General features: G+C 58.7%; 1 long non-coding RNA gene across 1 annotated transcript; it reads right to left on the reverse strand.

Annotated features, from left to right (window-relative positions):
• Positions 1 to 1,152: 1,152 nt before the first annotated feature.
• LOC128851095 (uncharacterized) lies at positions 1,153 to 2,709 on the reverse strand. Its single transcript, XR_008448352.1, has 4 exons — positions 2,570 to 2,709; positions 2,176 to 2,302; positions 1,539 to 1,607; positions 1,153 to 1,252 (listed from the first exon to the last, which is right to left on the reverse strand). It is a non-coding gene; the product is annotated as an uncharacterized LOC128851095 (long non-coding RNA).
• Positions 2,710 to 8,883: the final 6,174 nt, after the last annotated feature.

The raw sequence follows: 8,883 nt of genomic DNA on the forward strand, positions 1-8,883 counted from the left end.
CTGTCTGCTTCCAGAACCGAGGGGTTTGGAGTAGGGAGAGCAGTTGTTTGTGGGCTGGGAACCAGCTCAACCTCGTATTAGGCACCAGAGAATCCACAGAGGGGAGTGTCCAAACCCCACCAGAAGCACAGGAACTGCTCCTAACGGACACCCCACGCCACTGCAGTCCCATGGGATCTGGGCGTGCTGGCAAGGCCAAAGGAAGCGATTATAGTAGTCCTTATTGGGATGGGATGCTCCCAGCCTGGGAGCCAGCGCTGAGCCTGGGGGATGCAGCGTTCCCATGGGTTTAGTATAGGCTTTGTCACCAATGCCTGAGGACCAGCACATGCTTGCTTTGCCCTGCCACCCCAGCTCCGAAACCCGGGCAGCTGCCCAGGGCTGGCAGGGACATGGGAGTGAAGGGCACAGGCACCCACACCTGCCATCCCAAGTGGCCCTCGCAGCGCTTGCCTCAGCGCTAATTACACCCCGGGGCCTTGCCAGGAGGGCAGGTCACAAGCCAGGTCCGCAGGGCACTGCGTGTCACAGCCCTGCCCGGGAGGACGAGCCACCAGCCCTGACCCTCAACCCAGAAAAGCCTTTGTACCCACACCCCAGTATCCCCTCCTTGTGCCTTCTCTGGCATGGGGAAGCTGCTGCTGGCTCCTGGTGGGAGGAGAAGACCCAGCTGCTTCCTCTCCATCCCCACTGTTTGCTGGCTAAATTGCTCCCGTGCCAGGGTACCCACGCTGGCCGTGATGGCCCACAGGCATAAACAGGACAAGCGCTCTCCCCCAAAGCCACCCCTGTGCCCATCACACTCACTTCATCCCAGCTGCTCCATCGGCTGTCCCTGTCTGTGGCACGATGTCCTTGAGCTGCTTCAGGGTGTTCTTACAGTGCTCCAGTTGGCTCTGGACAGGCGCCAGCTCCGGGCGATCCAGCTGTGGACAGGTGGACCAGCTCAGCGTGGCTGCCCCGGCGTGGGACGTGGTGGTCCCCGGGAGAGAGAGCCGGGTAGGGGAGACCCTCGGACGGAGGCTGCCTTAGTCTGCCCGGCCCAAAAGTGCCTGCGTTTGGCAGCGGGGGACGAATCAGCCCTCACCTTGGAGTCCATCACCTCCCTGAAGCTGCTGCTGCAGCTGCTGCAAGCCCTGCTCCTGGCCATCCCCTGGCTCTGGATCTTCTCTATTATCTCCATCAGCCGCTCCATGCTGGCCTCAAACTGGCTTCGGCTGACTTGGCTGCCCGCGGTGGATTTGGTTGCTTTCTGGCAACAGGGAGAGGCAGGAGAGAGGTGAGGAAGGTTTGATGGGAGACGGGCAGGGCCCGCGGTGTCGGAAGGAGAAGTGGCGATATGGCCCCCCTTGCCCCATCAGCCCTGTGGGCTTGGTCCCTGCAGGGAGACACCGAGGCCTGGTGAGGGGCCCACAGTTGGTCTGGAAATCCTCCCTCCCTCTGTCCGGTTCTGCCATCGAGCACCCAAGGGACAGGGGGCATTTTGTCACTCTGCCCGGGATCCCCTTGCCTGGCACAGCGGCCCCTTGAGGACATACCGAATCGACTTCCAGGACTTCCTTCTCTCCTTTCTTCTCCTCCAGCCTCTCCAGGAACAGGAACAGAGCCTTCCAAAAGCAGAAAGCACCCATGATGACGCAAGCACGGTGGGAGCTGCCTCCCAGCCAGCCGAGCACATCCCCCACAACGCCCCAAACCTCCAGGAAAGACATGTTCATAGAATCGTAGAATCGTAGAATAGTTAGGGTTGGAAGGGACCTTAAAGATCATTTAGTTCCAAACCCTTGCATGGGCAGGGACATCCCACCAAATCAGGCTGACCAAGGCCCCGTCCAACCTGGCCTTGAACACCTCGGGGATGGGGCAGACACAACTTCCCCGGGCAACCTGTTCCACTGTCTCACCACTCTCATAGTGAAGAAATTCTTCCTCATGTCCAGTCTAGATCTGCCCCTCTCCAGTTTCTACCCATTCCCCATCGTCCATAGCCCCACGAGCCTTTGTGAATAGCCCCTCTCCAGCTTTCCTGTAGGGCCCCCTTCAGGTACTGGAAGGTAATTTGGGGCCTCTGCAGGGCTGCGAGCAGGTTAGTGGGGGGGACAAATCTCTCGCCATCCCCAGCCTGGGGCTGGCCTAGAGGATGCTCAGACCCCACGGGGGTTTTCAGCCACCCACCTCTATATCTCTCTGCTTCTTCTCAGAGCCATCCAGGAGGTCTCTCACAGCAGAGCCCAGCCACTCATGTTGTGCTTGCAGCTGGCGCAATGCTGGCCTGCATGTGCTTCAGGAGCTTCTCCTCCTGCTGCAGGAGGAAGGCGACAAGTTGGTGCTGTGCGAGGGGACTGGCTGCCCCGTGGAGGCAAACCCAGGTGACTTGGCCAGCGGCCACGGGCTGTCGGTGCCAGCAGGACATTTCGCCCAAGGCTTTTTTTTCCTTCCATGCTGCTGGCTTGTAGAAGCCAAGCACGGGGGCAGCGAGGGACTCCTCCACGTCACAGCAAAGCATAGCCAGTCGTGGTGGGGTCCCAGCAGCCCCCTCCCAAGGTCCCCCACGCCACCACCTCCCTACCTGGCTCTTCTCATGCCGCTGCCTCGCCACCTTGCCCGCTGCCTGCTGGCACATGACGGATTCCACCTGCTCCTGCAGCTTCTCATAGTGCTGCAGGAGCTGCTCCACCTGCGTGCCGGTGTCCTTGCTGCAGATGGGGTGCGCTGCGTGCCCCTCTGCCTGCCTCAGGCTCTCCACCCACCACCCTCAACTCATCCAGCTGCAGGAAGTGGAGAAGGAACAGGCTCTGAGGTGGGATGGACGCAGCCAGCGAGCCTAGGTGCCATGGAGGCTGCATGGCCCCATCCATCCCAGCGACGTGGCTGGGAAAACCCACCAGGATCACCCCACTCAGCCAGTGGCTGGTGGGACTGTGCCCCCGCACCTCACCTGTGCCTGCAGCTGATCGGCACTCTTGTCCACCAGCTGCTCCAGCGTGGCCTGGCTCTTCTGCTGCTGCTCTCCCAGCTCCTGCTTCAATTCTTGCAGCAGCAACCTGGACAGAGAGACAGAGGCACAGGCAGGCTTAGCCTCCATGGGGCTGCTGCAGTGTGCCCCAATGCGCCATGGTTCCAGCACCCTGAGCTCCCATGCAGCCCCATGGCGTAGGAAACCCTCTCCCACCCTTTCACCCCAGTTGCAGGGTGGTCTCATACCTGATGTCCTCTTTCCCTTCAGCTCCAGGCACCTGCAGCTTTCCAGGGGCGTCCTCCAGCTGCATGATCTGGAAACGGTGGTGGGGCAGAGTCAGGGCACAACCCCCTTATTGTCCCGGCACGGGGGCTCATTGCCTGCCCCCTCCGTGCCCCAACTCCTCCCTGGCATCCCCGCAGCCCCCTCGGGCCAGCCGCTGGCTCACCTTGCCTGTCTCACCCTGCAGGTCGCTGGCTGGGCTCTGCAGAGAGGACAGCTGGCTCTGGAGGTCGGACAGGGCACTGGTGATATTCTTCTGACCTGGAGAGTCGTGGTCCAAGGGGACACGTGGTTGGTGAGGGGGTCTCGCCCTCGGGGCCAGGCTGTGAGCATGGTGTTTCTCTCACCCAGAGTGCCCCCACCCCAAACAGCTCCCACCAGCCCCACCAGGACTCTCACCTCCCTCCGCGAAGAGCTGGTGGAGCTTTTTCAAGCTCGGAGCGCTCCGCCTTGCTGGCTGCCAGCTGGGCCACCTGCTCCTTCAGGTTGGCATAGAGAATGCCGAGCTGCCCGATCTCCTGAAACACCTGTGCCTGTGTCCCTGCGATGGAGGTCTGGCTGCAAGAGGACCCTGACTCTGCCTCCAGGGTGGCGGATTGGGTGGTGGGGGACCCTGGCTCTGCTCCCTGGGTAGGGATCTGGGTGCCAGCGGACCCAGGCTGTTTCCCCAGAGTGGGGGATTGGGTGCCAGTGAACCCTGGCTCTGCCCCCAGGGTGGGGGTTGAGGTGCCAGCGGACCCTGGCTGTTTCCCCAGAGTGGGGGATTGGGTGCCAGGGAACCCTGGCTCTGCCCCCAGGGTGGGGGTCTGGGTGCCATGGTTCCAGGCTTAACCCCCTGGGTTGGGGGTTGAAGTGCCAGGGGACCCCGGCTGTTTCCCCAGCGTGGGGGATTGGGTGCCAGGGGAGCCTGGCTCTGCCCCCGGGGTCAGGGTCGAGGTGCCAGGGGACCCTGGCTGTGTCCCCAGGGTGGGGGCCTGTGTGCCAGGGGATCCTGGCTGTTTCCCCAGCGTGGGGGATTGGGTGCCAGGGGAGCCTGGCTCTGCCCCCGGGGTGCGGGTCGAAGTGCTAGGGGACCCTGGCTGTGTCCCCAGAGTGGGGGCCTGTGTGCCAGGGGATCCTGGCTGTGCCCCTAGAGTCAGGGTCTGGGTGTTGGGGGACCCTAGCTCTGCCCCCAGGGTGGGGGTCTGGGTGACAGGGGACCCTGGCTGGGTCCCCAGGTTGCCGGTTCTGGGTGCCAGGCGCTGATCTGGTCCCGCGCTGGGTGTCCTCTTCTGCCCTGGGGCTCTTGACAGGGCCTGAGGGGCCCCCACTGCCCTGCTGGGAAGAGAAGGCAAAGGGCAGCACGTTTAGAAGCAGCCCTGCAGAGGTGAGGACAGAGCCCAGGTCACCCTCCCACCGTTTCCCCAGTCCCTGTCTGCCTGTCCTTCAGCCTCTTCTGGGGAAAGAAGGGATACAGGGCTCAGCCGGGCCACAGAAGTTAGGGCCGGGGTGGCAGGGGGGATGAGCAGAGAGGCAGAGAGCAGGGTGAGGGCTCAGCTTCATCCTAGGGGCACCAAGCTCACCAAGCCAAGTGCCTTCTGCAGCTGCTGGATTTCCGCTTCCATGCGTTCCTGCGCTGCCTTCATTGCGTCGATCTCAAGGAGAGCCTGGGGAAGAGGGGTGGCAGGGATGAGTCCCTGGGAGGGCCCCTGGGGACCAGGACCTTCAGCCCCGCTGTGTCCAGCACAGAGCGCTGCGGGCAGGCACATGATCCGGCCCCACAACTGCAGCCACCGTTGGCTGCGTCAGAGCCGCCAGAACTCACTGGTGGCAACGTAGGGAGGACCCAGAGCACGCGGAGCAGCATTTCGGCCCCAAGCTCTTCCACCCCGAAACTCCATCCCTTTCCCGCAGTGCAGCCCCACATGCCACTGTGAGCTGGGTTTAAAACCAGACCTTGGTCTGAGGCCAGCACAGTGACAGCGCAGAGCCCGGAGGAGCAGGCGTCCTTGCAGGGGAGCACCCAGGGCACTGGGCAGAGCCTCACCTTGGAGACGCTGCTCTCGCTTGCGTCTTTCTCCAGCTGCCCCACAGAGGTGACCTGGAGACTGCTCGCTGTCCCCGCCAGTGCGTCCTTCACACTGACGAGTGGCTCCAGCTCTGTGCCGGGGCCTCCACCCTCTTCCCCTTCTTTGCTGGGGCACTGCAGGCTGTGGGTGCTCCCCAGGAGGGGTGTCGGGCTGCGCCCCACCGCCCGGAGAGGCAGGTCCTGCAACCCCAGGTGCTGGAGTATGGCCTCCAGCAGGCCATGCAGCTCCCCAAAGTCGACCGAAAAGGGAGAACCGAAGGCAGCATCCAGCCTCTGGGACAGGGTGAGCGAGGCCATGGCTGCTGCCCTGCCTGGTATCACAACGCTGCCCCCACGGCGGGACAGGAGCCTTTCTGCCTGAACACCCACTGACAGCAAAGGACCAGCACTGAGTGGCCACAGGCAGTGGGTGACCCACAGAGAGCGAGTGAGCCACGCACGCCGAGTGTCACAGGGACACTGAGTGACCCACAGGCAGTGGGTGACCCACAGAGAGCGAGTGAGCCACGCACGCCGAGTGTCACAGGGACACTGAGTGACCCACAGGCAGTGGGTGACCCACAGAAGAAAAGTGAGCCACGCACGCCGAGTGTACACGGACACTGAGTGACCCACAGGCAGTGGGTGACCCACAGAGAGCGAGTGAGCGCACGGCACGCACGCCGACAGTGTCACCGGGACACTTGAGTGACCCACAGGCAGTGGGTGCCCCCACACTGTTGCGTGCCCACAGCTAGTGTCACAATGGGGGCGGGACAAGGGCTCATTGTGACACTATCCGTTTGCCAGGCAAGGCCCCCAGGAACCGTGGGCACCATCACGGGGTCCCTGCCAGGACCTGGGATCAAATTCTCTCTGCGCCATGGCAGATGCCCGGGGTCCCTGCTGCCTTCTCCAGCCCCTCCCTGGCAGCTTGAACCACGCAGGGCAGTGCGGGAGCTGCCACCACTGCTCAAAAATACCCCAAACCCCCCAAGTCTGGGTGCGCAGCGAGAGGGGGAATAAAGAACCAAAACAATTTCTGAGGGGGAAATCCCAATTTTGTCTTCCTCTGGGCTCCGTCCAGCCCTCATTAAAATCCATTGCAAACCCTCCTCCTGCCTTTCCTCCCACTTGCCCATTACGCAGAGCCCTTGAACTGACTCGCTGGGCAAAGCGATACCCCGTGCAGCTGCGGTTTTGGGAGAGTTTGGAGAGGGCTGTGAGGAGATCTGGGGGAAATTTGTGTTTTTTGGGGTGTTTGTGAGAGGAGATTTGAGGTGAAAAAAAAAAAAAATCACCTTTTTGGGGACCGCATGAGGTGATTTGGCGTAAAGAAAAAAATATCATGTTTTGGGGAGTTTTGTGAGGGGATACGGGGCAAAAAAAATCACATTTTGTGGGAGCTCGAGTGGAAAATTCAGAGGTTTTGAGGTGAAAGTCATGGTTTTGGAGAGTTTGGGGAAGGGTTTGGGGTTGAAAGTCACGCTTTTGAGGCATTATGAGGAGATTTGTGGTCTAAGCCATAATTGTGGGAGAGTTCGAGGGGTGTGTGAGGAGACTGTTATGAGATCTCAGGCAGATATATTCTCAAACCGATGCCCCGTGCAGCTGCGATTTGGGAGAGTTTGGAGAGGGCTGTGAGGAGATCTGGAGGAAAGTTGCGTTTTTGGTGAGTTTGAGAGGAGTTTTGAGGTAAGAATCATAATGAGGTAAGACTTTTTTGGGGAGCGCGTGAGGGGATTTGAGGTAAAACAATCACATTTGGGGGGTGTTTGAGGGGAAATTCGAGAAGGCTCGAAGTGAGAGCCGTGTTTTTGTGGAGTTTTGGGAAGGGATTTCGGTTTTAAAGTTTGTCGTTTTGGGGCCATTTATAATGAGAGTTTGCAGTGAAAGTCACGTTTGGCGGTAACTTGTAAGGCGACTTGGGGTAAAAGCAACATATTTTGGGGTCATTTGAAGGGAAAGTTTGAGAGTATTTGAGGTGAAAGACATGGTTGTGGGGAATTTAGGGCAGAGATTTGGAGTGAAAGTGCTCCTCGGGGGATTTTGTAAGGAGACTTGTGGTAGAAGTTGCCGTTTTGGGGATTTGGAAGGTGATTTGTGGTAAACCAGTCCTATTTTGGAGGAGCTGAAGAAGATTTGAGGTGGAAGTCGTGGTCTTGTGGAGTTTGAGAAGGGAATTGGGGTGTAAGGTGGTCTTTTGGGGCATTTGAAAGGAGACGCCGTGGTCATAAGTTACGTTTGGGGGTAGTTTTTGAGGGGACTTGGGGTAAAACCAATCTATTTGGAGGGAGTTTGAGTGGCAATTTGAGACTATTTGAGGGGGAAAGACGTGGTTTGGGGGTGTTTGGGGAAGGGATTTGTGTGAAAGTCATCTTTTGGGGGAGTTGTGAGGAGATCTGAGATGAAAGTTGCCTTTCTGGTGGATGTAGTGAGGGGGTTTGGGGTAAAAACCCACAAAGGGGGGTAGTTCAAAGCAAAATGTAAGAGGTCTTGAGGGGAAAGATGTGGTTTGGGGGAATTCGGGGAAAGGATTGGGGGTGATTTTGGGGGAAGGGATTTGGGTGGGATCTTTTGCCTCAGTCTTCACCGATAACTGCTCTCTCGCCCTCCTGGGTCATGGGACAGAAAAATGTCCGTGGACACCCCACCAGCGCCAGGGCCTCCGGAGGGAGGAAGGAGAGGGAGAAGCTTTTTTCCCCCCCTTTTTTTTTCCCCCTGCCTCTCCCGCCCCCCCCAAGAGCTGCCTTTATCTTCTCCTGGAACTTCTTTTCTTGGGCCTGTAATCTCTCATTTAGCTCCTTATCTTTGGTGTACTAGCTGCTCATCATACTTAGCACCCAGTTCTCGGTTGCTCACCTTCTTTCAGGTGGTGTACTGCTTCAGTGCTTCTCACTGGCTTTAGCACGTTCAACTGAGCGTCTCCGGACCCTATCCCTGTTTCATTCCTGGTTCCTCATCTTCTTTCAGTTCTACTGCTTCGGTACTCTTCACTGGCTTTATTACGTTTCAACCCAGTGTCATTGGCATTGCTGTTTCTCCGAGATTCCTCCCCTGACTGATATCAGGCATTTGCTTCCGGGGTTTGTGGCCCTCTTTGGGCACCATTTGGAGCAAGTAAAGGCCCAGCCTCCCTCTTGGGTGGTGCAACCACCAACTCCTCCTTATTATGCCCAAGCAAGGCTTTCTTACACCTTTAGCACCTCGTTAGCAGCTACCCCGGTGATTTGCCACTTCTAAGGATCTTACAGCTGCAGCAATTAGGCTAACTCAGCTGGCCACAAATTCTCTCTTATGGAGCAACCTACAGGAAAACTATCCTCTTAGACATAGTGAGGCCACCTCTCTGCTGCCATAGGATGAATCGGTGCAGGTCAGCTCTCACCTTCAGCAACATTCATTTTCATAGAACCATAGAATGGTTTGCTTGGAAAAAACCTTTCAGATCTTCAATCCGACCATACCTGTCTAGGACTGCATTCCCAGGACCACTTATCAGTCAACTTCTGCTAGCTGGCTCCTTCCTTCTCAACTTCCAAGGTCTTCAAGGCAAACAACACCAAGCTCTAAGGAACACTCCCAACCCCCCTTT

This window comes from Cuculus canorus, chromosome 2 (assembly GCF_017976375.1).
Source record: "Cuculus canorus isolate bCucCan1 chromosome 2, bCucCan1.pri, whole genome shotgun sequence".
NCBI classification, from domain to species: Eukaryota; Metazoa; Chordata; class Aves; order Cuculiformes; family Cuculidae; genus Cuculus; species Cuculus canorus.